The 26,958-nt window shown below is 43.0% G+C and overlaps 21 non-coding genes across 21 annotated transcripts; all 21 read right to left on the bottom strand.

Annotated features, from left to right (window-relative positions):
* Window positions 1–824: 824 nt before the first annotated feature.
* Window positions 825–906, bottom strand: trnal-uag (transfer RNA leucine (anticodon UAG)). Its single transcript has one exon. It is a non-coding gene; the product is annotated as a tRNA-Leu (tRNA).
* A 1,455-nt stretch (window positions 907–2,361) lies between these two features.
* trnal-uag (transfer RNA leucine (anticodon UAG)) lies at window positions 2,362–2,443 on the bottom strand. The gene has a single exon. It is a non-coding gene; the product is annotated as a tRNA-Leu (tRNA).
* Window positions 2,444–3,134: 691 nt separating this feature from the next.
* Window positions 3,135–3,216, bottom strand: trnal-aag (transfer RNA leucine (anticodon AAG)). The gene has a single exon. It is a non-coding gene; the product is annotated as a tRNA-Leu (tRNA).
* Window positions 3,217–5,422: 2,206 nt separating this feature from the next.
* On the bottom strand, window positions 5,423–5,504 carry trnal-uag (transfer RNA leucine (anticodon UAG)). The gene has a single exon. It is a non-coding gene; the product is annotated as a tRNA-Leu (tRNA).
* A 691-nt stretch (window positions 5,505–6,195) lies between these two features.
* trnal-aag (transfer RNA leucine (anticodon AAG)) lies at window positions 6,196–6,277 on the bottom strand. The gene has a single exon. It is a non-coding gene; the product is annotated as a tRNA-Leu (tRNA).
* A 1,442-nt stretch (window positions 6,278–7,719) lies between these two features.
* Window positions 7,720–7,801, bottom strand: trnal-aag (transfer RNA leucine (anticodon AAG)). The gene has a single exon. It is a non-coding gene; the product is annotated as a tRNA-Leu (tRNA).
* Window positions 7,802–8,481: 680 nt separating this feature from the next.
* Window positions 8,482–8,563, bottom strand: trnal-uag (transfer RNA leucine (anticodon UAG)). Its single transcript has one exon. It is a non-coding gene; the product is annotated as a tRNA-Leu (tRNA).
* A 691-nt stretch (window positions 8,564–9,254) lies between these two features.
* On the bottom strand, window positions 9,255–9,336 carry trnal-aag (transfer RNA leucine (anticodon AAG)). Its single transcript has one exon. It is a non-coding gene; the product is annotated as a tRNA-Leu (tRNA).
* A 1,442-nt stretch (window positions 9,337–10,778) lies between these two features.
* trnal-aag (transfer RNA leucine (anticodon AAG)) lies at window positions 10,779–10,860 on the bottom strand. The gene has a single exon. It is a non-coding gene; the product is annotated as a tRNA-Leu (tRNA).
* Window positions 10,861–11,540: 680 nt separating this feature from the next.
* On the bottom strand, window positions 11,541–11,622 carry trnal-uag (transfer RNA leucine (anticodon UAG)). The gene has a single exon. It is a non-coding gene; the product is annotated as a tRNA-Leu (tRNA).
* Window positions 11,623–12,313: 691 nt separating this feature from the next.
* Window positions 12,314–12,395, bottom strand: trnal-aag (transfer RNA leucine (anticodon AAG)). Its single transcript has one exon. It is a non-coding gene; the product is annotated as a tRNA-Leu (tRNA).
* A 2,206-nt stretch (window positions 12,396–14,601) lies between these two features.
* Window positions 14,602–14,683, bottom strand: trnal-uag (transfer RNA leucine (anticodon UAG)). The gene has a single exon. It is a non-coding gene; the product is annotated as a tRNA-Leu (tRNA).
* A 691-nt stretch (window positions 14,684–15,374) lies between these two features.
* trnal-aag (transfer RNA leucine (anticodon AAG)) lies at window positions 15,375–15,456 on the bottom strand. The gene has a single exon. It is a non-coding gene; the product is annotated as a tRNA-Leu (tRNA).
* Window positions 15,457–16,898: 1,442 nt separating this feature from the next.
* Window positions 16,899–16,980, bottom strand: trnal-aag (transfer RNA leucine (anticodon AAG)). Its single transcript has one exon. It is a non-coding gene; the product is annotated as a tRNA-Leu (tRNA).
* A 2,202-nt stretch (window positions 16,981–19,182) lies between these two features.
* trnal-uag (transfer RNA leucine (anticodon UAG)) lies at window positions 19,183–19,264 on the bottom strand. The gene has a single exon. It is a non-coding gene; the product is annotated as a tRNA-Leu (tRNA).
* A 669-nt stretch (window positions 19,265–19,933) lies between these two features.
* trnal-aag (transfer RNA leucine (anticodon AAG)) lies at window positions 19,934–20,015 on the bottom strand. The gene has a single exon. It is a non-coding gene; the product is annotated as a tRNA-Leu (tRNA).
* A 691-nt stretch (window positions 20,016–20,706) lies between these two features.
* trnal-aag (transfer RNA leucine (anticodon AAG)) lies at window positions 20,707–20,788 on the bottom strand. The gene has a single exon. It is a non-coding gene; the product is annotated as a tRNA-Leu (tRNA).
* A 2,206-nt stretch (window positions 20,789–22,994) lies between these two features.
* Window positions 22,995–23,076, bottom strand: trnal-uag (transfer RNA leucine (anticodon UAG)). Its single transcript has one exon. It is a non-coding gene; the product is annotated as a tRNA-Leu (tRNA).
* Window positions 23,077–23,767: 691 nt separating this feature from the next.
* trnal-aag (transfer RNA leucine (anticodon AAG)) lies at window positions 23,768–23,849 on the bottom strand. Its single transcript has one exon. It is a non-coding gene; the product is annotated as a tRNA-Leu (tRNA).
* Window positions 23,850–26,055: 2,206 nt separating this feature from the next.
* trnal-uag (transfer RNA leucine (anticodon UAG)) lies at window positions 26,056–26,137 on the bottom strand. Its single transcript has one exon. It is a non-coding gene; the product is annotated as a tRNA-Leu (tRNA).
* A 691-nt stretch (window positions 26,138–26,828) lies between these two features.
* Window positions 26,829–26,910, bottom strand: trnal-aag (transfer RNA leucine (anticodon AAG)). The gene has a single exon. It is a non-coding gene; the product is annotated as a tRNA-Leu (tRNA).
* Between the last annotated feature and the right edge of the window lie 48 nt (window positions 26,911–26,958).

Consider the following 26,958-nt stretch of genomic DNA (forward strand, 5'->3'; position numbering starts at 1 on the left):
CAACAAGAGATCCTCTTATAGTAGATAAGCTGCACGCAGCCAATACATTCTACTGACAGTCTATTGGCAGTGGTGGGATTTGAACCAACGCCTCCTGAGAGACTGGAGCCTTAATCCAGCGCCTTTGACCACTCGGCCACACTACCGTTGGGAAATAGATTTTACCAAAACAAACCGGAGGGGGTTAGATGTAAATGACACTTTGGCGACAATTGGACAATCTTAACGAAGACACACATGGAAGAACATTAGAAACTTCAAACACATATCCTGTGGGAGTATAGAGCTTTACTCGAGATCAAAGCCCACAAAAATATCAGCCAAGTTCAGGGCTTCAGCTCTTGGGTCAATTCTGTCACATTTTCAACTTCAAAAGCAAGTCACTTTCAGCAGGAGATGAGTTAATGTTTAGAAGGCAAGGACAAGGGGAACATAACAGATAACATGGGAGTTGATAAAGGATTCCTTTAGCAGAGGATGGTTTCGATCGATCGACCTCTGGGTTATGGGCCCAGCACGCTTCCGCTGCGCCACTCTGCTCTTTTACAATGAAACAGTTTCATATGAACACAGTCCATTGTTTCAATGGGTTGGCTTAGCAGTTAAATCAAGTGGACTCAGCGAAAAATACAGGCAAATGTGACTCAATGGGAAGGCGCCCTGTGTTACCTTGTTTGAAAACCAGACTGAAGGAATAGAAAATCACCTACTGTATGGACATTGCACATGCTACGAAGCTCAGCTGGCTCTTGCAGTTTTCAACAACAACAGATCTTACAGTAGAAAGTACTACAAGTAGCCAAAACATGCAAATAGCAGTCAATTGGCAGTGGTGGGATTTGAACCCACGCCTCCTGAGAGACTGGAGCCTAAATCCAGCGCCTTAGACCACTCGGCCACACTACCATTAAATTTGATTTTACCCAAACAATTCTGAGTAGTCTGAATGAAAAGTCCACTTTGACGACAATTGGACAATCAAATCGAAGAAACACATGGAAGAACATTCGAAACTTCAAACACATACCCTCTGGGAGTATAGAGCTTGACTCAAGATCAAAAGACCACTAAACTATCAGCCAAGTTCAGGGATTTAGCTCTTGGGTCAATTCTGTCATATTATCAACTTCAAAAGCCAAAGCAAGTCACTTTCAGCAGTAGGTGAGTTCATGTTCAGAAGGAAAGGGAGACATAGCAGTGTAAAAAGGATTCCTTTAGCAGAGGATGGTTTCGATCCATCGACCTCTGGGTTATGGGCCCAGCACGCTTCCGCTGCGCCACTCTGCTCTTGTTTATTGATATAATTTCATACGAACATAGTCTTTGGTTTTAATAGGTTTTATCAGCAGTTGAATCGACTGGACAAGGAGGAAGTTATTGGTAAATGTGAAGTTATGTGCCCCAATCTGAAGGTGCACATCTTAACTCTTACCTTGTTTGAAAACCAGACAGGAGAAAAAGAAAATTACCTCCCGTACACCTCATGTGATATCCCATATGCTACAAAGCTCAGGTGGCTGTTGCAGTTTTGAACAACAAGAGATCCTCTTATAGTAGATAAGCTGCACGCAGCCAATACATTCTACTGACAGTCTATTGGCAGTGGTGGGATTTGAACCAACGCCTCCTGAGAGACTGGAGCCTTAATCCAGCGCCTTTGACCACTCGGCCACACTACCGTTGGGAAATAGATTTTACCAAAACAAACCGGAGGGGGTTAGATGTAAATGACACTTTGGCGACAATTGGACAATCTTAACGAAGACACACATGGAAGAACATTAGAAACTTCAAACACATATCCTGTGGGAGTATAGAGCTTTACTCGAGATCAAAGCCCACAAAAATATCAGCCAAGTTCAGGGCTTCAGCTATTGGGTCAATTCTGTCACATTTTCAACTTCAAAAGCAAGTCACTTTCAGCAGGAGATGAGTTAATGTTTAGAAGGCAAGGACAAGGGGAACATAACAGATAACATGGGAGTTGATAAAGGATTCCTTTAGCAGAGGATGGTTTCGATCCATCGACCTCTGGGTTATGGGCCCAGCACGCTTCCGCTGCGCCACTCTGCTCTTTTACAATGAAACAGTTTCATATGAAAACAGTCCATTGTTTCAATGGGTTGGCTTAGCAGTTAAATCAAGTGGACTCAGCGAAAAATACAGGCAAATGTGATTCAATGGGAAGGCGCCCTGTGTTACCTTGTTTGAAAACCAGACTGAAGGAATAGAAAATCACCTCCTGTATGGACATTGCACATGCTACGAAGCTCAGCTGGCTCTTGCAGTTTTCAACAACAACAGATCTTACAGTAGAAAGTACTACAAGTAGCCAACACATACATGCAAATAGCAGTCGATTGGCAGTGGTGGGATTTGAACCCACGCCTCCTGAGAGACTGGAGCCTAAATCCAGCGCCTTAGACCACTCGGCCACACTACCATTAAATTTGATTTTACCCAAACAATTCTGAGTCGTCTGAATGAAAAGTCCACTTTGACGACAATTGGACAATCAAATCGAAGAAACACATGGAAGAACATTCGAAACTTCAAACACATACCCTCTGGGAGTATAGAGCTTGACTCAAGATCAAAAGACCACAAAACTATCAGCCAAGTTCAGGGCTTTAGCTCTTGGGTCAATTCTGTCATATTATCAACTTCAAAAGCTAAAGCAAGTCACTTTCAGCAGTAGGTGAGTTCATGTTCAGAAGGAAAGGGAGACATAGCAGTGTAAAAAGGATTCCTTTAGAAGAGGATGGTTTCGATCCATCGACCTCTGGGTTATGGGCGCAGCACGCTTCTGCTGCGCCACTCTGCTCTTGTTTATTGAAATAATTTCATACGAACATAGTCTTTGGTTTTAATAGGTTTTATCAGCAGTTGAATCGACTGGACAAGAAGGAAGTTATTGGTAAATGTGAAGTTATGTGCCCCAATCTGAAGGTGCACATCTTAACTCTTACCTTGTTTGAAAACCAGACAGGAGAAAAATAAAATAACCTCCTGTACACCTCATGTGATATCCCATATGCTACAAAGCTCAGGTGGCTGTTGCAGTTTTGAACAACAAGAGATCCTCTTATAGTAGATAAGCTGCACGTAGCCAATACATTCAACTGACAGTCTATTGGCAGTGGTGGGATTTGAACCCACGCCTCCTGAGAGACTGGAGCCTTAATCCAGCGCCTTTGACCACTCGGCCACACTACCATTAAATGTGATTTTACCCAAACAATTCTGAGTCGTCTGAATGAAAAGTCCACTTTGACGACAATTGGACAATCAAATCGAAGAAACACATGGAAGAACATTAGAAACTTCAAACACATATCCTGTGGGAGTATAGAGCTTTACTCGAGATCAAAGCCCACAAAAATATCAGCCAAGTTCAGGGCTTCAGCTCTTGGGTCAATTCTGTCACATTTTCAACTTCAAAAGCAAGTCACTTTCAGCAGGAGATGAGTTAATGTTTAGAAGGCAAGGACAAGGGGAACATAACAGATAACATGGGAGTTGATAAAGGATTCCTTTAGCAGAGGATGGTTTCGATCCATCGACCTCTGGGTTATGGGCCCAGCACGCTTCCGCTGCGCCACTCTGCTCTTTTACAATGAAACAGTTTCATATGAACACAGTCCATTGTTTCAATGGGTTGGCTTAGCAGTTAAATCAAGTGGACTCAGCGAAAAATACAGGCAAATGTGACTCAATGGGAAGGCGCCCTGTGTTACCTTGTTTGAAAACCAGACTGAAGGAATAGAAAACCACCTCCTGTATGGACATTGCACATGCTACGAAGCTCAGCTGGCTCTTGCACTATTCAACAACAACAGATCTTACAGTAGAAAGTACTACAAGTAGCCAACACATACAAGCAAATAGCAGTTGATTGGCAGTGGTGGGATTTGAACCCACCCCTCCTGAGAGACTGGAGCCTAACTCCAGCGCCTTAGACCACTCGGCCACACTACCATGAAACATGATTTTACCCAAACAATTCTGAGTCGTTTGAATGAAAAGTCCACTTTGACGACAATTGGACCATCAAATCGAAGAAACACATGGAAGAACATTCGAAACTTCAAACACATACCCTCTGGGAGTATAGAGCTTGACTCAAGATCAAAAGACCACTAAACTATCAGCCAAGTTCAGGGCTTTAGCTCTTGGGTCAATTCTGTCATATTATCAACTTCAAAAGCCAAAGCAAGTCACTTTCAGCAGTAGGTGAGTTCATGTTCAGAAGGAAAGGGAGACATAGCAGTGTAAAAAGGATTCCTTTAGCAGAGGATGGTTTCGATCCATCGACCTCTGGGTTATGGGCCCAGCACGCTTCCGCTGCGCCACTCTGCTCTTGTTTATTGAAATAATTTCATACGAACATAGTCTTTGGTTTTAATAGGTTTTATCAGCAGTTGAATCGACTGGACAAGGAGGAAGTTATTGGTAAATGTGAAGTTATGTGCCCCAATCTGAAGGTGCACATCTTAACTCTTACCTTGTTTGAAAACCAGACAGGAGAAGAAGAAAATTACCTCCTGTGATATCCCATATGCTACAAAGCTCAGGTGGCTGTTGCAGTTTTGAACAACAAGAGATCCTCTTATAGTAGATAAGCTGCACGCAGCCAATACATTCTACTGACAGTCTATTGGCAGTGGTGGGATTTGAACCAACGCCTCCTGAGAGACTGGAGCCTTAATCCAGCGCCTTTGACCACTCGGCCACACTACCGTTGGGAAATAGATTTTACCAAAACAAACCGGAGGGGGTTAGATGTAAATGACACTTTGGCGACAATTGGACAATCTTAACGAAGACACACATGGAAGAACATTAGAAACTTCAAACACATATCCTGTGGGAGTATAGAGCTTTACTCGAGATCAAAGCCCACAAAAATATCAGCCAAGTTCAGGGCTTCAGCTCTTGGGTCAATTCTGTCACATTTTCAACTTCAAAAGCAAGTCACTTTCAGCAGGAGATGAGTTAATGTTTAGAAGGCAAGGACAAGGGGAACATAACAGATAACATGGGAGTTGATAAAGGATTCCTTTAGCAGAGGATGGTTTCGATCCATCGACCTCTGGGTTATGGGCCCAGCACGCTTCCGCTGCGCCACTCTGCTCTTTTACAATGAAACAGTTTCATATGAACACAGTCCATTGTTTCAATGGGTTGGCTTAGCAGTTAAATCAAGTGGACTCAGCGAAAAATACAGGCAAATGTGACTCAATGGGAAGGCGCCCTGTGTTACCTTGTTTGAAAACCAGACTGAAGGAATAGAAAATCACCTCCTGTATGGACATTGCACATGCTACGAAGCTCAGCTGGCTCTTGCAGTTTTCAACAACAACAGATCTTACAGTAGAAAGTACTACAAGTAGCCAACACATACATGCAAATAGCAGTCGATTGGCAGTGGTGGGATTTGAACCCACGCCTCCTGAGAGACTGGAGCCTAAATCCAGCGCCTTAGACCACTCGGCCACACTACCATTAAATTTGATTTTACCCAAACAATTCTGAGTCGTCTGAATGAAAAGTCCACTTTGACGACAATTGGACAATCAAATCGAAGAAACACATGGAAGAACATTCGAAACTTCAAACACATACCCTCTGGGAGTATAGAGCTTGACTCAAGATCAAAAGACCACAAAACTATCAGCCAAGTTCAGGGCTTTAGCTCTTGGGTCAATTCTGTCATATTATCAACTTCAAAAGCTAAAGCAAGTCACTTTCAGCAGTAGGTGAGTTCATGTTCAGAAGGAAAGGGAGACATAGCAGTGTAAAAAGGATTCCTTTAGAAGAGGATGGTTTCGATCCATCGACCTCTGGGTTATGGGCGCAGCACGCTTCTGCTGCGCCACTCTGCTCTTGTTTATTGAAATAATTTCATACGAACATAGTCTTTGGTTTTAATAGGTTTTATCAGCAGTTGAATCGACTGGACAAGAAGGAAGTTATTGGTAAATGTGAAGTTATGTGCCCCAATCTGAAGGTGCACATCTTAACTCTTACCTTGTTTGAAAACCAGACAGGAGAAAAATAAAATAACCTCCTGTACACCTCATGTGATATCCCATATGCTACAAAGCTCAGGTGGCTGTTGCAGTTTTGAACAACAAGAGATCCTCTTATAGTAGATAAGCTGCACGTAGCCAATACATTCAACTGACAGTCTATTGGCAGTGGTGGGATTTGAACCCACGCCTCCTGAGAGACTGGAGCCTTAATCCAGCGCCTTTGACCACTCGGCCACACTACCATTAAATGTGATTTTACCCAAACAATTCTGAGTCGTCTGAATGAAAAGTCCACTTTGACGACAATTGGACAATCAAATCGAAGAAACACATGGAAGAACATTAGAAACTTCAAACACATATCCTGTGGGAGTATAGAGCTTTACTCGAGATCAAAGCCCACAAAAATATCAGCCAAGTTCAGGGCTTCAGCTCTTGGGTCAATTCTGTCACATTTTCAACTTCAAAAGCAAGTCACTTTCAGCAGGAGATGAGTTAATGTTTAGAAGGCAAGGACAAGGGGAACATAACAGATAACATGGGAGTTGATAAAGGATTCCTTTAGCAGAGGATGGTTTCGATCCATCGACCTCTGGGTTATGGGCCCAGCACGCTTCCGCTGCGCCACTCTGCTCTTTTACAATGAAACAGTTTCATATGAACACAGTCCATTGTTTCAATGGGTTGGCTTAGCAGTTAAATCAAGTGGACTCAGCGAAAAATACAGGCAAATGTGACTCAATGGGAAGGCGCCCTGTGTTACCTTGTTTGAAAACCAGACTGAAGGAATAGAAAACCACCTCCTGTATGGACATTGCACATGCTACGAAGCTCAGCTGGCTCTTGCACTATTCAACAACAACAGATCTTACAGTAGAAAGTACTACAAGTAGCCAACACATACAAGCAAATAGCAGTTGATTGGCAGTGGTGGGATTTGAACCCACCCCTCCTGAGAGACTGGAGCCTAACTCCAGCGCCTTAGACCACTCGGCCACACTACCATGAAACATGATTTTACCCAAACAATTCTGAGTCGTTTGAATGAAAAGTCCACTTTGACGACAATTGGACCATCAAATCGAAGAAACACATGGAAGAACATTCGAAACTTCAAACACATACCCTCTGGGAGTATAGAGCTTGACTCAAGATCAAAAGACCACTAAACTATCAGCCAAGTTCAGGGCTTTAGCTCTTGGGTCAATTCTGTCATATTATCAACTTCAAAAGCCAAAGCAAGTCACTTTCAGCAGTAGGTGAGTTCATGTTCAGAAGGAAAGGGAGACATAGCAGTGTAAAAAGGATTCCGTTAGCAGAGGATGGTTTCGATCCATCGACCTCTGGGTTATGGGCCCAGCACGCTTCCGCTGCGCCACTCTGCTCTTGTTTATTGAAATAATTTCATACGAACATAGTCTTTGGTTTTAATAGGTTTTATCAGCAGTTGAATCGACTGGACAAGGAGGAAGTTATTGGTAAATGTGAAGTTATGTGCCCCAATCTGAAGGTGCACATCTTAACTCTTACCTTGTTTGAAAACCAGACAGGAGAAGAAGAAAATTACCTCCTGTGATATCCCATATGCTACAAAGCTCAGGTGGCTGTTGCAGTTTTGAACAACAAGAGATCCTCTTATAGTAGATAAGCTGCACGTAGCCAATACATTCAACTGACAGTCTATTGGCAGTGGTGGGATTTGAACCCACGCCTCCTGAGAGACTGGAGCCTTAATCCAGCGCCTTTGACCACTCGGCCACACTACCATTAAATGTGATTTTACCCAAACAATTCTGAGTCGTCTGAATGAAAAGTCCACTTTGACGACAATTGGACAATCAAATCGAAGAAACACATGGAAGAACATTAGAAACTTCAAACACATATCCTGTGGGAGTATAGAGCTTTACTCGAGATCAAAGCCCACAAAAATATCAGCCAAGTTCAGGGCTTCAGCTATTGGGTCAATTCTGTCACATTTTCAACTTCAAAAGCAAGTCACTTTCAGCAGGAGATGAGTTAATGTTTAGAAGGCAAGGACAAGGGGAACATAACAGATAACATGGGAGTTGATAAAGGATTCCTTTAGCAGAGGATGGTTTCGATCCATCGACCTCTGGGTTATGGGCCCAGCACGCTTCCGCTGCGCCACTCTGCTCTTTTACAATGAAACAGTTTCATATGAACACAGTCCATTGTTTCAATGGGTTGGCTTAGCAGTTAAATCAAGTGGACTCAGCGAAAAATACAGGCAAATGTGACTCAATGGGAAGGCGCCCTGTGTTACCTTGTTTGAAAACCAGACTGAAGGAATAGAAAATCACCTCCTGTATGGACATTGCACATGCTACGAAGCTCAGCTGGCTCTTGCAGTTTTCAACAACAACAGATCTTACAGTAGAAAGTACTACAAGTAGCCAACACATACATGCAAATAGCAGTCGATTGGCAGTGGTGGGATTTGAACCCACGCCTCCTGAGAGACTGGAGCCTAAATCCAGCGCCTTAGACCACTCGGCCACACTACCATTAAATTTGATTTTACCCAAACAATTCTGAGTCGTCTGAATGAAAAGTCCACTTTGACGACAATTGGACAATCAAATCGAAGAAACACATGGAAGAACATTCGAAACTTCAAACACATACCCTCTGGGAGTATAGAGCTTGACTCAAGATCAAAAGACCACAAAACTATCAGCCAAGTTCAGGGCTTTAGCTCTTGGGTCAATTCTGTCATATTATCAACTTCAAAAGCTAAAGCAAGTCACTTTCAGCAGTAGGTGAGTTCATGTTCAGAAGGAAAGGGAGACATAGCAGTGTAAAAAGGATTCCTTTAGAAGAGGATGGTTTCGATCCATCGACCTCTGGGTTATGGGCGCAGCACGCTTCTGCTGCGCCACTCTGCTCTTGTTTATTGAAATAATTTCATACGAACATAGTCTTTGGTTTTAATAGGTTTTATCAGCAGTTGAATCGACTGGACAAGAAGGAAGTTATTGGTAAATGTGAAGTTATGTGCCCCAATCTGAAGGTGCACATCTTAACTCTTACCTTGTTTGAAAACCAGACAGGAGAAAAATAAAATAACCTCCTGTACACCTCATGTGATATCCCATATGCTACAAAGCTCAGGTGGCTGTTGCAGTTTTGAACAACAAGAGATCCTCTTATAGTAGATAAGCTGCACGTAGCCAATACATTCAACTGACAGTCTATTGGCAGTGGTGGGATTTGAACCCACGCCTCCTGAGAGACTGGAGCCTTAATCCAGCGCCTTTGACCACTCGGCCACACTACCATTAAATGTGATTTTACCCAAACAATTCTGAGTCGTCTGAATGAAAAGTCCACTTTGACGACAATTGGACAATCAAATCGAAGAAACACATGGAAGAACATTAGAAACTTCAAACACATATCCTGTGGGAGTATAGAGCTTTACTCGAGATCAAAGCCCACAAAAATATCAGCCAAGTTCAGGGCTTCAGCTCTTGGGTCAATTCTGTCACATTTTCAACTTCAAAAGCAAGTCACTTTCAGCAGGAGATGAGTTAATGTTTAGAAGGCAAGGACAAGGGGAACATAACAGATAACATGGGAGTTGATAAAGGATTCCTTTAGCAGAGGATGGTTTCGATCCATCGACCTCTGGGTTATGGGCCCAGCACGCTTCCGCTGCGCCACTCTGCTCTTTTACAATGAAACAGTTTCATATGAACACAGTCCATTGTTTCAATGGGTTGGCTTAGCAGTTAAATCAAGTGGACTCAGCGAAAAATACAGGCAAATGTGACTCAATGGGAAGGCGCCCTGTGTTACCTTGTTTGAAAACCAGACTGAAGGAATAGAAAACCACCTCCTGTATGGACATTGCACATGCTACGAAGCTCAGCTGGCTCTTGCACTATTCAACAACAACAGATCTTACAGTAGAAAGTACTACAAGTAGCCAACACATACAAGCAAATAGCAGTTGATTGGCAGTGGTGGGATTTGAACCCACCCCTCCTGAGAGACTGGAGCCTAACTCCAGCGCCTTAGACCACTCGGCCACACTACCATGAAACATGAATTTACCCAAACAATTCTGAGTCGTTTGAATGAAAAGTCCACTTTGACGACAATTGGACCATCAAATCGAAGAAACACATGGAAGAACATTCGAAACTTCAAACACATACCCTCTGGGAGTATAGAGCTTGACTCAAGATCAAAAGACCACTAAACTATCAGCCAAGTTCAGGGCTTTAGCTCTTGGGTCAATTCTGTCATATTATCAACTTCAAAAGCCAAAGCAAGTCACTTTCAGCAGTAGGTGAGTTCATGTTCAGAAGGAAAGGGAGACATAGCAGTGTAAAAAGGATTCCGTTAGCAGAGGATGGTTTCGATCCATCGACCTCTGGGTTATGGGCCCAGCACGCTTCCGCTGCGCCACTCTGCTCTTGTTTATTGAAATAATTTCATACGAACATAGTCTTTGGTTTTAATAGGTTTTATCAGCAGTTGAATCGACTGGACAAGGAGGAAGTTATTGGTAAATGTGAAGTTATGTGCCCCAATCTGAAGGTGCACATCTTAACTCTTACCTTGTTTGAAAACCAGACAGGAGAAGAAGAAAATTACCTCCTGTGATATCCCATATGCTACAAAGCTCAGGTGGCTGTTGCAGTTTTGAACAACAAGAGATCCTCTTATAGTAGATAAGCTGCACGTAGCCAATACATTCAACTGACAGTCTATTGGCAGTGGTGGGATTTGAACCCACGCCTCCTGAGAGACTGGAGCCTTAATCCAGCGCCTTTGACCACTCGGCCACACTACCATTAAATGTGATTTTACCCAAACAATTCTGAGTCGTCTGAATGAAAAGTCCACTTTGACGACAATTGGACAATCAAATCGAAGAAACACATGGAAGAACATTAGAAACTTCAAACACATATCCTGTGGGAGTATAGAGCTTTACTCGAGATCAAAGCCCACAAAAATATCAGCCAAGTTCAGGGCTTCAGCTATTGGGTCAATTCTGTCACATTTTCAACTTCAAAAGCAAGTCACTTTCAGCAGGAGATGAGTTAATGTTTAGAAGGCAAGGACAAGGGGAACATAACAGATAACATGGGAGTTGATAAAGGATTCCTTTAGCAGAGGATGGTTTCGATCCATCGACCTCTGGGTTATGGGCCCAGCACGCTTCCGCTGCGCCACTCTGCTCTTTTACAATGAAACAGTTTCATATGAACACAGTCCATTGTTTCAATGGGTTGGCTTAGCAGTTAAATCAAGTGGACTCAGCGAAAAATACAGGCAAATGTGATTCAATGGGAAGGCGCCCTGTGTTACCTTGTTTGAAAACCAGACTGAAGGAATAGAAAATCACCTCCTGTATGGACATTGCACATGCTACGAAGCTCAGCTGGCTCTTGCAGTTTTCAACAACAACAGATCTTACAGTAGAAAGTACTACAAGTAGCCAACACATACATGCAAATAGCAGTCGATTGGCAGTGGTGGGATTTGAACCCACGCCTCCTGAGAGACTGGAGCCTAAATCCAGCGCCTTAGACCACTCGGCCACACTACCATTAAATTTGATTTTACCCAAACAATTCTGAGTCGTCTGAATGAAAAGTCCACTTTGACGACAATTGGACAATCAAATCGAAGAAACACATGGAAGAACATTCGAAACTTCAAACACATACCCTCTGGGAGTATAGAGCTTGACTCAAGATCAAAAGACCACAAAACTATCAGCCAAGTTCAGGGCTTTAGCTCTTGGGTCAATTCTGTCATATTATCAACTTCAAAAGCTAAAGCAAGTCACTTTCAGCAGTAGGTGAGTTCATGTTCAGAAGGAAAGGGAGACATAGCAGTGTAAAAAGGATTCCTTTAGAAGAGGATGGTTTCGATCCATCGACCTCTGGGTTATGGGCGCAGCACGCTTCTGCTGCGCCACTCTGCTCTTGTTTATTGAAATAATTTCATACGAACATAGTCTTTGGTTTTAATAGGTTTTATCAGCAGTTGAATCGACTGGACAAGAAGGAAGTTATTGGTAAATGTGAAGTTATGTGCCCCAATCTGAAGGTGCACATCTTAACTCTTACCTTGTTTGAAAACCAGACAGGAGAAAAATAAAATAACCTCCTGTACACCTCATGTGATATCCCATATGCTACAAAGCTCAGGTGGCTGTTGCAGTTTTGAACAACAAGAGATCCTCTTATAGTAGATAAGCTGCACGTAGCCAATACATTCAACTGACAGTCTATTGGCAGTGGTGGGATTTGAACCCACGCCTCCTGAGAGACTGGAGCCTTAATCCAGCGCCTTTGACCACTCGGCCACACTACCATTAAATGTGATTTTACCCAAACAATTCTGAGTCGTCTGAATGAAAAGTCCACTTTGACGACAATTGGACAATCAAATCGAAGAAACACATGGAAGAACATTAGAAACTTCAAACACATATCCTGTGGGAGTATAGAGCTTTACTCGAGATCAAAGCCCACAAAAATATCAGCCAAGTTCAGGGCTTCAGCTCTTGGGTCAATTCTGTCACATTTTCAACTTCAAAAGCAAGTCACTTTCAGCAGGAGATGAGTTAATGTTTAGAAGGCAAGGACAAGGGGAACATAACAGATAACATGGGAGTTGATAAAGGATTCCTTTAGCAGAGGATGGTTTCGATCCATCGACCTCTGGGTTATGGGCCCAGCACGCTTCCGCTGCGCCACTCTGCTCTTTTACAATGAAACAGTTTCATATGAACACAGTCCATTGTTTCAATGGGTTGGCTTAGCAGTTAAATCAAGTGGACTCAGCGAAAAATACAGGCAAATGTGACTCAATGGGAAGGCGCCCTGTGTTACCTTGTTTGAAAACCAGACTGAAGGAATAGAAAACCACCTCCTGTATGGACATTGCACATGCTACGAAGCTCAGCTGGCTCTTGCACTATTCAACAACAACAGATCTTACAGTAGAAAGTACTACAAGTAGCCAACACATACAAGCAAATAGCAGTTGATTGGCAGTGGTGGGATTTGAACCCACCCCTCCTGAGAGACTGGAGCCTAACTCCAGCGCCTTAGACCACTCGGCCACACTACCATGAAACATGATTTTACCCAAACAATTCTGAGTCGTTTGAATGAAAAGTCCACTTTGACGACAATTGGACCATCAAATCGAAGAAACACATGGAAGAACATTCGAAACTTCAAACACATACCCTCTGGGAGTATAGAGCTTGACTCAAGATCAAAAGACCACTAAACTATCAGCCAAGTTCAGGGCTTTAGCTCTTGGGTCAATTCTGTCATATTATCAACTTCAAAAGCCAAAGCAAGTCACTTTCAGCAGTAGGTGAGTTCATGTTCAGAAGGAAAGGGAGACATAGCAGTGTAAAAAGGATTCCTTTAGCAGAGGATGGTTTCGATCCATCGACCTCTGGGTTATGGGCCCAGCACGCTTCCGCTGCGCCACTCTGCTCTTGTTTATTGAAATAATTTCATACGAACATAGTCTTTGGTTTTAATAGGTTTTATCAGCAGTTGAATCGACTGGACAAGGAGGAAGTTATTGGTAAATGTGAAGTTATGTGCCCCAATCTGAAGGTGCACATCTTAACTCTTACCTTGTTTGAAAACCAGACAGGAGAAGAAGAAAATTACCTCCTGTGATATCCCATATGCTACAAAGCTCAGGTGGCTGTTGCAGTTTTGAACAACAAGAGATCCTCTTATAGTAGATAAGCTGCACGCAGCCAATACATTCTACTGACAGTCTATTGGCAGTGGTGGGATTTGAACCAACGCCTCCTGAGAGACTGGAGCCTTAATCCAGCGCCTTTGACCACTCGGCCACACTACCGTTGGGAAATAGATTTTACCAAAACAAACCGGAGGGGGTTAGATGTAAATGACACTTTGGCGACAATTGGACAATCTTAACGAAGACACACATGGAAGAACATTAGAAACTTCAAACACATATCCTGTGGGAGTATAGAGCTTTACTCGAGATCAAAGCCCACAAAAATATCAGCCAAGTTCAGGGCTTCAGCTCTTGGGTCAATTCTGTCACATTTTCAACTTCAAAAGCAAGTCACTTTCAGCAGGAGATGAGTTAATGTTTAGAAGGCAAGGACAAGGGGAACATAACAGATAACATGGGAGTTGATAAAGGATTCCTTTAGCAGAGGATGGTTTCGATCCATCGACCTCTGGGTTATGGGCCCAGCACGCTTCCGCTGCGCCACTCTGCTCTTTTACAATGAAACAGTTTCATATGAACACAGTCCATTGTTTCAATGGGTTGGCTTAGCAGTTAAATCAAGTGGACTCAGCGAAAAATACAGGCAAATGTGACTCAATGGGAAGGCGCCCTGTGTTACCTTGTTTGAAAACCAGACTGAAGGAATAGAAAATCACCTCCTGTATGGACATTGCACATGCTACGAAGCTCAGCTGGCTCTTGCAGTTTTCAACAACAACAGATCTTACAGTAGAAAGTACTACAAGTAGCCAACACATACATGCAAATAGCAGTCGATTGGCAGTGGTGGGATTTGAACCCACGCCTCCTGAGAGACTGGAGCCTAAATCCAGCGCCTTAGACCACTCGGCCACACTACCATTAAATTTGATTTTACCCAAACAATTCTGAGTCGTCTGAATGAAAAGTCCACTTTGACGACAATTGGACAATCAAATCGAAGAAACACATGGAAGAACATTCGAAACTTCAAACACATACCCTCTGGGAGTATAGAGCTTGACTCAAGATCAAAAGACCACAAAACTATCAGCCAAGTTCAGGGCTTTAGCTCTTGGGTCAATTCTGTCATATTATCAACTTCAAAAGCTAAAGCAAGTCACTTTCAGCAGTAGGTGAGTTCATGTTCAGAAGGAAAGGGAGACATAGCAGTGTAAAAAGGATTCCTTTAGAAGAGGATGGTTTCGATCCATCGACCTCTGGGTTATGGGCGCAGCACGCTTCTGCTGCGCCACTCTGCTCTTGTTTATTGAAATAATTTCATACGAACATAGTCTTTGGTTTTAATAGGTTTTATCAGCAGTTGAATCGACTGGACAAGAAGGAAGTTATTGGTAAATGTGAAGTTATGTGCCCCAATCTGAAGGTGCACATCTTAACTCTTACCTTGTTTGAAAACCAGACAGGAGAAAAATAAAATAACCTCCTGTACACCTCATGTGATATCCCATATGCTACAAAGCTCAGGTGGCTGTTGCAGTTTTGAACAACAAGAGATCCTCTTATAGTAGATAAGCTGCACGTAGCCAATACATTCAACTGACAGTCTATTGGCAGTGGTGGGATTTGAACCCACGCCTCCTGAGAGACTGGAGCCTTAATCCAGCGCCTTTGACCACTCGGCCACACTACCATTAAATGTGATTTTACCCAAACAATTCTGAGTCGTCTGAATGAAAAGTCCACTTTGACGACAATTGGACAATCAAATCGAAGAAACACATGGAAGAACATTAGAAACTTCAAACACATATCCTGTGGGAGTATAGAGCTTTACTCGAGATCAAAGCCCACAAAAATATCAGCCAAGTTCAGGGCTTCAGCTCTTGGGTCAATTCTGTCACATTTTCAACTTCAAAAGCAAGTCACTTTCAGCAGGAGATGAGTTAATGTTTAGAAGGCAAGGACAAGGGGAACATAACAGATAACATGGGAGTTGATAAAGGATTCCTTTAGCAGAGGATGGTTTCGATCCATCGACCTCTGGGTTATGGGCCCAGCACGCTTCCGCTGCGCCACTCTGCTCTTTTACAATGAAACAGTTTCATATGAACACAGTCCATTGTTTCAATGGGTTGGCTTAGCAGTTAAATCAAGTGGACTCAGCGAAAAATACAGGCAAATGTGACTCAATGGGAAGGCGCCCTGTGTTACCTTGTTTGAAAACCAGACTGAAGGAATAGAAAACTACCTCCTGTATGGACATTGCACATGCTACGAAGCTCAGCTGGCTCTTGCACTATTCAACAACAACAGATCTTACAGTAGAAAGTACTACAAGTAGCCAACACATACAAGCAAATAGCAGTTGATTGGCAGTGGTGGGATTTGAACCCACCCCTCCTGAGAGACTGGAGCCTAACTCCAGCGCCTTAGACCACTCGGCCACACTACCATGAAACATGATTTTACCCAAACAATTCTGAGTCGTTTGAATGAAAAGTCCACTTTGACGACAATTGGACCATCAAATCGAAGAAACACATGGAAGAACATTCGAAACTTCAAACACATACCCTCTGGGAGTATAGAGCTTGACTCAAGATCAAAAGACCACTAAACTATCAGCCAAGTTCAGGGCTTTAGCTCTTGGGTCAATTCTGTCATATTATCAACTTCAAAAGCCAAAGCAAGTCACTTTCAGCAGTAGGTGAGTTCATGTTCAGAAGGAAAGGGAGACATAGCAGTGTAAAAAGGATTCCGTTAGCAGAGGATGGTTTCGATCCATCGACCTCTGGGTTATGGGCCCAGCACGCTTCCGCTGCGCCACTCTGCTCTTGTTTATTGAAATAATTTCATACGAACATAGTCTTTGGTTTTAATAGGTTTTATCAGCAGTTGAATCGACTGGACAAGGAGGAAGTTATTGGTAAATGTGAAGTTATGTGCCCCAATCTGAAGGTGCACATCTTAACTCTTACCTTGTTTGAAAACCAGACAGGAGAAGAAGAAAATTACCTCCTGTGATATCCCATATGCTACAAAGCTCAGGTGGCTGTTGCAGTTTTGAACAACAAGAGATCCTCTTATAGTAGATAAGCTGCACGTAGCCAATACATTCAACTGACAGTCTATTGGCAGTGGTGGGATTTGAACCCACGCCTCCTGAGAGACTGGAGCCTTAATCCAGCGCCTTTGACCACTCGGCCACACTACCATTAAATGTGATTTTACCCAAACAATTCTGAGTCGTCTGAATGAAAAGTCCACTTTGACGACAATTGGACAATCAAATCGAAGAAACACATGGAAGAACATTAGAAACTTCAAACACATATCCTGTGGGAGTATAGAGCTTTACTCGAGATCAAAGCCCACAAAAATATCAGCCAAGTTCAGGGCTTCAGCTCTTGGGTCAATTCTGTCACATTTTCAACTTCAAAAGCAAGTCACTTTCAGCAGGAGATGAGTTAATGTTTAGAAGGCAAGGACAAGGGGAACATAACAGATAACATGGGAGTTGATAAAGGATTCCTTTAGCAGAGGATGGTTTCGATCCATCGACCTCTGGGTTATGGGCCCAGCACGCTTCCGCTGCGCCACTCTGCTCTTTTACAATGAAACAGTTTCATATGAACACAGTCCATTGTTTCAATGGGTTGGCTTAGCAGTTAAATCAAGTGGACTCAGCGAAAAATACAGGCAAATGTGACTCAATGGGAAGGCGCCCTGTGTTACCTTGTTTGAAAACCAGACTGAAGGAATAGAAAACCACCTCCTGTATGGACATTGCACATGCTACGAAGCTCAGCTGGCTCTTGCACTATTCAACAACAACAGATCTTACAGTAGAAAGTACTACAAGTAGCCAACACATACAAGCAAATAGCAATTGATTGGCAGTGGTGGGATTTGAACCCACCCCTCCTGAGAGACTGGAGCCTAACTCCAGCGCCTTAGACCACTCGGCCACACTACCATGAAACATGATTTTACCCAAACAATTCTGAGTCGTTTGAATGAAAAGTCCACTTTGACGACAATTGGACCATCAAATCGAAGAAACACATGGAAGAACATTCGAAACTTCAAACACATACCCTCTGGGAGTATAGAGCTTGACTCAAGATCAAAAGACCACTAAACTATCAGCCAAGTTCAGGGCTTTAGCTCTTGGGTCAATTCTGTCATATTATCAACTTCAAAAGCCAAAGCAAGTCACTTTCAGCAGTAGGTGAGTTCATGTTCAGAAGGAAAGGGAGACATAGCAGTGTAAAAAGGATTCCTTTAGCAGAGGATGGTTTCGATCCATCGACCTCTGGGTTATGGGCCCAGCACGCTTCCGCTGCGCCACTCTGCTCTTGTTTATTGAAATAATTTCATACGAACATAGTCTTTGGTTTTAATAGGTTTTATCAGCAGTTGAATCGACTGGACAAGGAGGAAGTTATTGGTAAATGTGAAGTTATGTGCCCCAATCTGAAGGTGCACATCTTAACTCTTACCTTGTTTGAAAACCAGACAGGAGAAGAAGAAAATTACCTCCTGTGATATCCCATATGCTACAAAGCTCAGGTGGCTGTTGCAGTTTTGAACAACAAGAGATCCTCTTATAGTAGATAAGCTGCACGCAGCCAATACATTCTACTGACAGTCTATTGGCAGTGGTGGGATTTGAACCAACGCCTCCTGAGAGACTGGAGCCTTAATCCAGCGCCTTTGACCACTCGGCCACACTACCGTTGGGAAATAGATTTTACCAAAACAAACCGGAGGGGGTTAGATGTAAATGACACTTTGGCGACAATTGGACAATCTTAACGAAGACACACATGGAAGAACATTACAAACTTCAAACACATATCCTGTGGGAGTATAGAGCTTTACTCGAGATCAAAGCCCACAAAAATATCAGCCAAGTTCAGGGCTTCAGCTCTTGGGTCAATTCTGTCACATTTTCAACTTCAAAAGCAAGTCACTTTCAGCAGGAGATGAGTTAATGTTTAGAAGGCAAGGACAAGGGGAACATAACAGATAACATGGGAGTTGATAAAGGATTCCTTTAGCAGAGGATGGTTTCGATCGATCGACCTCTGGGTTATGGGCCCAGCACGCTTCCGCTGCGCCACTCTGCTCTTTTACAATGAAACAGTTTCATATGAACACAGTCCATTGTTTCAATGGGTTGGCTTAGCAGTTAAATCAAGTGGACTCAGCGAAAAATACAGGCAAATGTGACTCAATGGGAAGGCGCCCTGTGTTACCTTGTTTGAAAACCAGACTGAAGGAATAGAAAATCACCTACTGTATGGACATTGCACATGCTACGAAGCTCAACTGGCTCTTGCAGTTTTCAACAACAACAGATCTTACAGTAGAAAGTACTACAAGTAGCCAAAACATGCAAATAGCAGTCAATTGGCAGTGGTGGGATTTGAACCCACGCCTCCTGAGAGACTGGAGCCTAAATCCAGCGCCTTAGACCACTCGGCCACACTACCATTAAATTTGATTTTACCCAAACAATTCTGAGTAGTCTGAATGAAAAGTCCACTTTGACGACAATTGGACAATCAAATCGAAGAAACACATGGAAGAACATTCGAAACTTCAAACACATACCCTCTGGGAGTATAGAGCTTGACTCAAGATCAAAAGACCACTAAACTATCAGCCAAGTTCAGGGATTTAGCTCTTGGGTCAATTCTGTCATATTATCAACTTCAAAAGCCAAAGCAAGTCACTTTCAGCAGTAGGTGAGTTCATGTTCAGAAGGAAAGGGAGACATAGCAGTGTAAAAAGGATTCCTTTAGCAGAGGATGGTTTCGATCCATCGACCTCTGGGTTATGGGCCCAGCACGCTTCCGCTGCGCCACTCTGCTCTTTTACAATGAAACAGTTTCATATGAACACAGTCCATTGTTTCAATGGGTTGGCTTAGCAGTTAAATCAAGTTGACTCAGCGAAAAATACAGGCAAATGTGACTCAATGGGAAGGCGCCCTGTGTTACCTTGTTTGAAAACCAGACTGAAGGAATAGAAAATCACCTCCTGTATGGACATTGCACATGCTACGAAGCTCAGCTGGCTTTTGCAGTTTTCAACAACAACAGATCTTACAGTAGAAAGTACTACAAGTAGCCAACACATACATGCAAATAGCAGTCTATTGGCAGTGGTGGGATTTGAACCCACGCCTCCTGAGAGACTGGAGCCTTAATCCAGCGCCTTTGACCACTCGGCCACACTACCATTAAATGTGATTTTACCCAAACAATTCTGAGTCGTCTGAATGAAAAGTCCACTTTGACGACAATTGGACAATCAAATCGAAGAAACACATGGAAGAACATTCGAAACTTCAAACACATACCCTCTGGGAGTATAGAGCTTGACTCAAGATCAAAAGACCACAAAACTATCAGCCAAGTTCAGGGCTTTAGCTCTTGGGTCAATTCTGTCATATTATCAACTTCAAAAGCTAAAGCAAGTCACTTTCAGCAGTAGGTGAGTTCATGTTCAGAAGGAAAGGGAGACATAGCAGTGTAAAAAGGATTCCTTTAGAAGAGGATGGTTTCGATCCATCGACCTCTGGGTTATGGGCGCAGCACGCTTCTGCTGCGCCACTCTGCTCTTGTTTATTGAAATAATTTCATACGAACATAGTCTTTGGTTTTAATAGGTTTTATCAGCAGTTGAATCGACTGGACAAGAAGGAAGTTATTGGTAAATGTGAAGTTATGTGCCCCAATCTGAAGGTGCACATCTTAACTCTTACCTTGTTTGAAAACCAGACAGGAGAAAAATAAAATAACCTCCTGTACACCTCATGTGATATCCCATATGCTACAAAGCTCAGGTGGCTGTTGCAGTTTTGAACAACAAGAGATCCTCTTATAGTAGATAAGCTGCACGTAGCCAATACATTCAACTGACAGTCTATTGGCAGTGGTGGGATTTGAACCCACGCCTCCTGAGAGACTGGAGCCTTAATCCAGCGCCTTTGACCACTCGGCCACACTACCATTAAATGTGATTTTACCCAAACAATTCTGAGTCGTCTGAATGAAAAGTCCACTTTGACGACAATTGGACAATCAAATCGAAGAAACACATGGAAGAACATTAGAAACTTCAAACACATATCCTGTGGGAGTATAGAGCTTTACTCGAGATCAAAGCCCACAAAAATATCAGCCAAGTTCAGGGCTTCAGCTCTTGGGTCAATTCTGTCACATTTTCAACTTCAAAAGCAAGTCACTTTCAGCAGGAGATGAGTTAATGTTTAGAAGGCAAGGACAAGGGGAACATAACAGATAACATGGGAGTTGATAAAGGATTCCTTTAGCAGAGGATGGTTTCGATCCATCGACCTCTGGGTTATGGGCCCAGCACGCTTCCGCTGCGCCACTCTGCTCTTTTACAATGAAACAGTTTCATATGAACACAGTCCATTGTTTCAATGGGTTGGCTTAGCAGTTAAATCAAGTGGACTCAGCGAAAAATACAGGCAAATGTGACTCAATGGGAAGGCGCCCTGTGTTACCTTGTTTGAAAACCAGACTGAAGGAATAGAAAACCACCTCCTGTATGGACATTGCACATGCTACGAAGCTCAGCTGGCTCTTGCACTATTCAACAACAACAGATCTTACAGTAGAAAGTACTACAAGTAGCCAACACATACAAGCAAATAGCAGTTGATTGGCAGTGGTGGGATTTGAACCCACCCCTCCTGAGAGACTGGAGCCTAACTCCAGCGCCTTAGACCACTCGGCCACACTACCATGAAACATGATTTTACCCAAACAATTCTGAGTCGTTTGAATGAAAAGTCCACTTTGACGACAATTGGACCATCAAATCGAAGAAACACATGGAAGAACATTCGAAACTTCAAACACATACCCTCTGGGAGTATAGAGCTTGACTCAAGATCAAAAGACCACTAAACTATCAGCCAAGTTCAGGGCTTTAGCTCTTGGGTCAATTCTGTCATATTATCAACTTCAAAAGCCAAAGCAAGTCACTTTCAGCAGTAGGTGAGTTCATGTTCAGAAGGAAAGGGAGACATAGCAGTGTAAAAAGGATTCCGTTAGCAGAGGATGGTTTCGATCCATCGACCTCTGGGTTATGGGCCCAGCACGCTTCCGCTGCGCCACTCTGCTCTTGTTTATTGAAATAATTTCATACGAACATAGTCTTTGGTTTTAATAGGTTTTATCAGCAGTTGAATCGACTGGACAAGGAGGAAGTTATTGGTAAATGTGAAGTTATGTGCCCCAATCTGAAGGTGCACATCTTAACTCTTACCTTGTTTGAAAACCAGACAGGAGAAGAAGAAAATTACCTCCTGTGATATCCCATATGCTACAAAGCTCAGGTGGCTGTTGCAGTTTTGAACAACAAGAGATCCTCTTATAGTAGATAAGCTGCACGCAGCCAATACATTCTACTGACAGTCTATTGGCAGTGGTGGGATTTGAACCAACGCCTCCTGAGAGACTGGAGCCTTAATCCAGCGCCTTTGACCACTCGGCCACACTACCGTTGGGAAATAGATTTTACCAAAACAAACCGGAGGGGGTTAGATGTAAATGACACTTTGGCGACAATTGGACAATCTTAACGAAGACACACATGGAAGAACATTAGAAACTTCAAACACATATCCTGTGGGAGTATAGAGCTTTACTCGAGATCAAAGCCCACAAAAATATCAGCCAAGTTCAGGGCTTCAGCTATTGGGTCAATTCTGTCACATTTTCAACTTCAAAAGCAAGTCACTTTCAGCAGGAGATGAGTTAATGTTTAGAAGGCAAGGACAAGGGGAACATAACAGATAACATGGGAGTTGATAAAGGATTCCTTTAGCAGAGGATGGTTTCGATCCATCGACCTCTGGGTTATGGGCCCAGCACGCTTCCGCTGCGCCACTCTGCTCTTTTACAATGAAACAGTTTCATATGAACACAGTCCATTGTTTCAATGGGTTGGCTTAGCAGTTAAATCAAGTGGACTCAGCGAAAAATACAGGCAAATGTGATTCAATGGGAAGGCGCCCTGTGTTACCTTGTTTGAAAACCAGACTGAAGGAATAGAAAATCACCTCCTGTATGGACATTGCACATGCTACGAAGCTCAGCTGGCTCTTGCAGTTTTCAACAACAACAGATCTTACAGTAGAAAGTACTACAAGTAGCCAACACATACATGCAAATAGCAGTCGATTGGCAGTGGTGGGATTTGAACCCACGCCTCCTGAGAGACTGGAGCCTAAATCCAGCGCCTTAGACCACTCGGCCACACTACCATTAAATTTGATTTTACCCAAACAATTCTGAGTCGTCTGAATGAAAAGTCCACTTTGACGACAATTGGACAATCAAATCGAAGAAACACATGGAAGAACATTCGAAACTTCAAACACATACCCTCTGGGAGTATAGAGCTTGACTCAAGATCAAAAGACCACAAAACTATCAGCCAAGTTCAGGGCTTTAGCTCTTGGGTCAATTCTGTCATATTATCAACTTCAAAAGCTAAAGCAAGTCACTTTCAGCAGTAGGTGAGTTCATGTTCAGAAGGAAAGGGAGACATAGCAGTGTAAAAAGGATTCCTTTAGAAGAGGATGGTTTCGATCCATCGACCTCTGGGTTATGGGCGCAGCACGCTTCTGCTGCGCCACTCTGCTCTTGTTTATTGAAATAATTTCATACGAACATAGTCTTTGGTTTTAATAGGTTTTATCAGCAGTTGAATCGACTGGACAAGAAGGAAGTTATTGGTAAATGTGAAGTTATGTGCCCCAATCTGAAGGTGCACATCTTAACTCTTACCTTGTTTGAAAACCAGACAGGAGAAAAATAAAATAACCTCCTGTACACCTCATGTGATATCCCATATGCTACAAAGCTCAGGTGGCTGTTGCAGTTTTGAACAACAAGAGATCCTCTTATAGTAGATAAGCTGCACGTAGCCAATACATTCAACTGACAGTCTATTGGCAGTGGTGGGATTTGAACCCACGCCTCCTGAGAGACTGGAGCCTTAATCCAGCGCCTTTGACCACTCGGCCACACTACCATTAAATGTGATTTTACCCAAACAATTCTGAGTCGTCTGAATGAAAAGTCCACTTTGACGACAATTGGACAATCAAATCGAAGAAACACATGGAAGAACATTAGAAACTTCAAACACATATCCTGTGGGAGTATAGAGCTTTACTCGAGATCAAAGCCCACAAAAATATCAGCCAAGTTCAGGGCTTCAGCTCTTGGGTCAATTCTGTCACATTTTCAACTTCAAAAGCAAGTCACTTTCAGCAGGAGATGAGTTAATGTTTAGAAGGCAAGGACAAGGGGAACATAACAGATAACATGGGAGTTGATAAAGGATTCCTTTAGCAGAGGATGGTTTCGATCCATCGACCTCTGGGTTATGGGCCCAGCACGCTTCCGCTGCGCCACTCTGCTCTTTTACAATGAAACAGTTTCATATGAACACAGTCCATTGTTTCAATGGGTTGGCTTAGCAGTTAAATCAAGTGGACTCAGCGAAAAATACAGGCAAATGTGACTCAATGGGAAGGCGCCCTGTGTTACCTTGTTTGAAAACCAGACTGAAGGAATAGAAAACCACCTCCTGTATGGACATTGCACATGCTACGAAGCTCAGCTGGCTCTTGCACTATTCAACAACAACAGATCTTACAGTAGAAAGTACTACAAGTAGCCAACACATACAAGCAAATAGCAGTTGATTGGCAGTGGTGGGATTTGAACCCACCCCTCCTGAGAGACTGGAGCCTAACTCCAGCGCCTTAGACCACTCGGCCACACTACCATGAAACATGATTTTACCCAAACAATTCTGAGTCGTTTGAATGAAAAGTCCACTTTGACGACAATTGGACCATCAAATCGAAGAAACACATGGAAGAACATTCGAAACTTCAAACACATACCCTCTGGGAGTATAGAGCTTGACTCAAGATCAAAAGACCACTAAACTATCAGCCAAGTTCAGGGCTTTAGCTCTTGGGTCAATTCTGTCATATTATCAACTTCAAAAGCCAAAGCAAGTCACTTTCAGCAGTAGGTGAGTTCATGTTCAGAAGGAAAGGGAGACATAGCAGTGTAAAAAGGATTCCTTTAGCAGAGGATGGTTTCGATCCATCGACCTCTGGGTTATGGGCCCAGCACGCTTCCGCTGCGCCACTCTGCTCTTGTTTATTGAAATAATTTCATACGAACATAGTCTTTGGTTTTAATAGGTTTTATCAGCAGTTGAATCGACTGGACAAGGAGGAAGTTATTGGTAAATGTGAAGTTATGTGCCCCAATCTGAAGGTGCACATCTTAACTCTTACCTTGTTTGAAAACCAGACAGGAGAAGAAGAAAATTACCTCCTGTGATATCCCATATGCTACAAAGCTCAGGTGGCTGTTGCAGTTTTGAACAACAAGAGATCCTCTTATAGTAGATAAGCTGCACGCAGCCAATACATTCTACTGACAGTCTATTGGCAGTGGTGGGATTTGAACCAACGCCTCCTGAGAGACTGGAGCCTTAATCCAGCGCCTTTGACCACTCGGCCACACTACCGTTGGGAAATAGATTTTACCAAAACAAACCGGAGGGGGTTAGATGTAAATGACACTTTGGCGACAATTGGACAATCTTAACGAAGACACACATGGAAGAACATTAGAAACTTCAAACACATATCCTGTGGGAGTATAGAGCTTTACTCGAGATCAAAGCCCACAAAAATATCAGCCAAGTTCAGGGCTTCAGCTCTTGGGTCAATTCTGTCACATTTTCAACTTCAAAAGCAAGTCACTTTCAGCAGGAGATGAGTTAATGTTTAGAAGGCAAGGACAAGGGGAACATAACAGATAACATGGGAGTTGATAAAGGATTCCTTTAGCAGAGGATGGTTTCGATCCATCGACCTCTGGGTTATGGGCCCAGCACGCTTCCGCTGCGCCACTCTGCTCTTTTACAATGAAACAGTTTCATATGAACACAGTCCATTGTTTCAATGGGTTGGCTTAGCAGTTAAATCAAGTGGACTCAGCGAAAAATACAGGCAAATGTGACTCAATGGGAAGGCGCCCTGTGTTACCTTGTTTGAAAACCAGACTGAAGGAATAGAAAATCACCTCCTGTATGGACATTGCACATGCTACGAAGCTCAGCTGGCTCTTGCAGTTTTCAACAACAACAGATCTTACAGTAGAAAGTACTACAAGTAGCCAACACATACATGCAAATAGCAGTCGATTGGCAGTGGTGGGATTTGAACCCACGCCTCCTGAGAGACTGGAGCCTAAATCCAGCGCCTTAGACCACTCGGCCACACTACCATTAAATTTGATTTTACCCAAACAATTCTGAGTCGTCTGAATGAAAAGTCCACTTTGACGACAATTGGACAATCAAATCGAAGAAACACATGGAAGAACATTCGAAACTTCAAACACATACCCTCTGGGAGTATAGAGCTTGACTCAAGATCAAAAGACCACAAAACTATCAGCCAAGTTCAGGGCTTTAGCTCTTGGGTCAATTCTGTCATATTATCAACTTCAAAAGCTAAAGCAAGTCACTTTCAGCAGTAGGTGAGTTCATGTTCAGAAGGAAAGGGAGACATAGCAGTGTAAAAAGGATTCCTTTAGAAGAGGATGGTTTCGATCCATCGACCTCTGGGTTATGGGCGCAGCACGCTTCTGCTGCGCCACTCTGCTCTTGTTTATTGAAATAATTTCATACGAACATAGTCTTTGGTTTTAATAGGTTTTATCAGCAGTTGAATCGACTGGACAAGAAGGAAGTTATTGGTAAATGTGAAGTTATGTGCCCCAATCTGAAGGTGCACATCTTAACTCTTACCTTGTTTGAAAACCAGACAGGAGAAAAATAAAATAACCTCCTGTACACCTCATGTGATATCCCATATGCTACAAAGCTCAGGTGGCTGTTGCAGTTTTGAACAACAAGAGATCCTCTTATAGTAGATAAGCTGCACGTAGCCAATACATTCAACTGACAGTCTATTGGCAGTGGTGGGATTTGAACCCACGCCTCCTGAGAGACTGGAGCCTTAATCCAGCGCCTTTGACCACTCGGCCACACTACCATTAAATGTGATTTTACCCAAACAATTCTGAGTCGTCTGAATGAAAAG

Source organism: Pleuronectes platessa, chromosome 8 (genome assembly GCF_947347685.1).
Source record: "Pleuronectes platessa chromosome 8, fPlePla1.1, whole genome shotgun sequence".
Lineage (NCBI taxonomy): Eukaryota > Metazoa > Chordata > Actinopteri > Pleuronectiformes > Pleuronectidae > Pleuronectes > Pleuronectes platessa.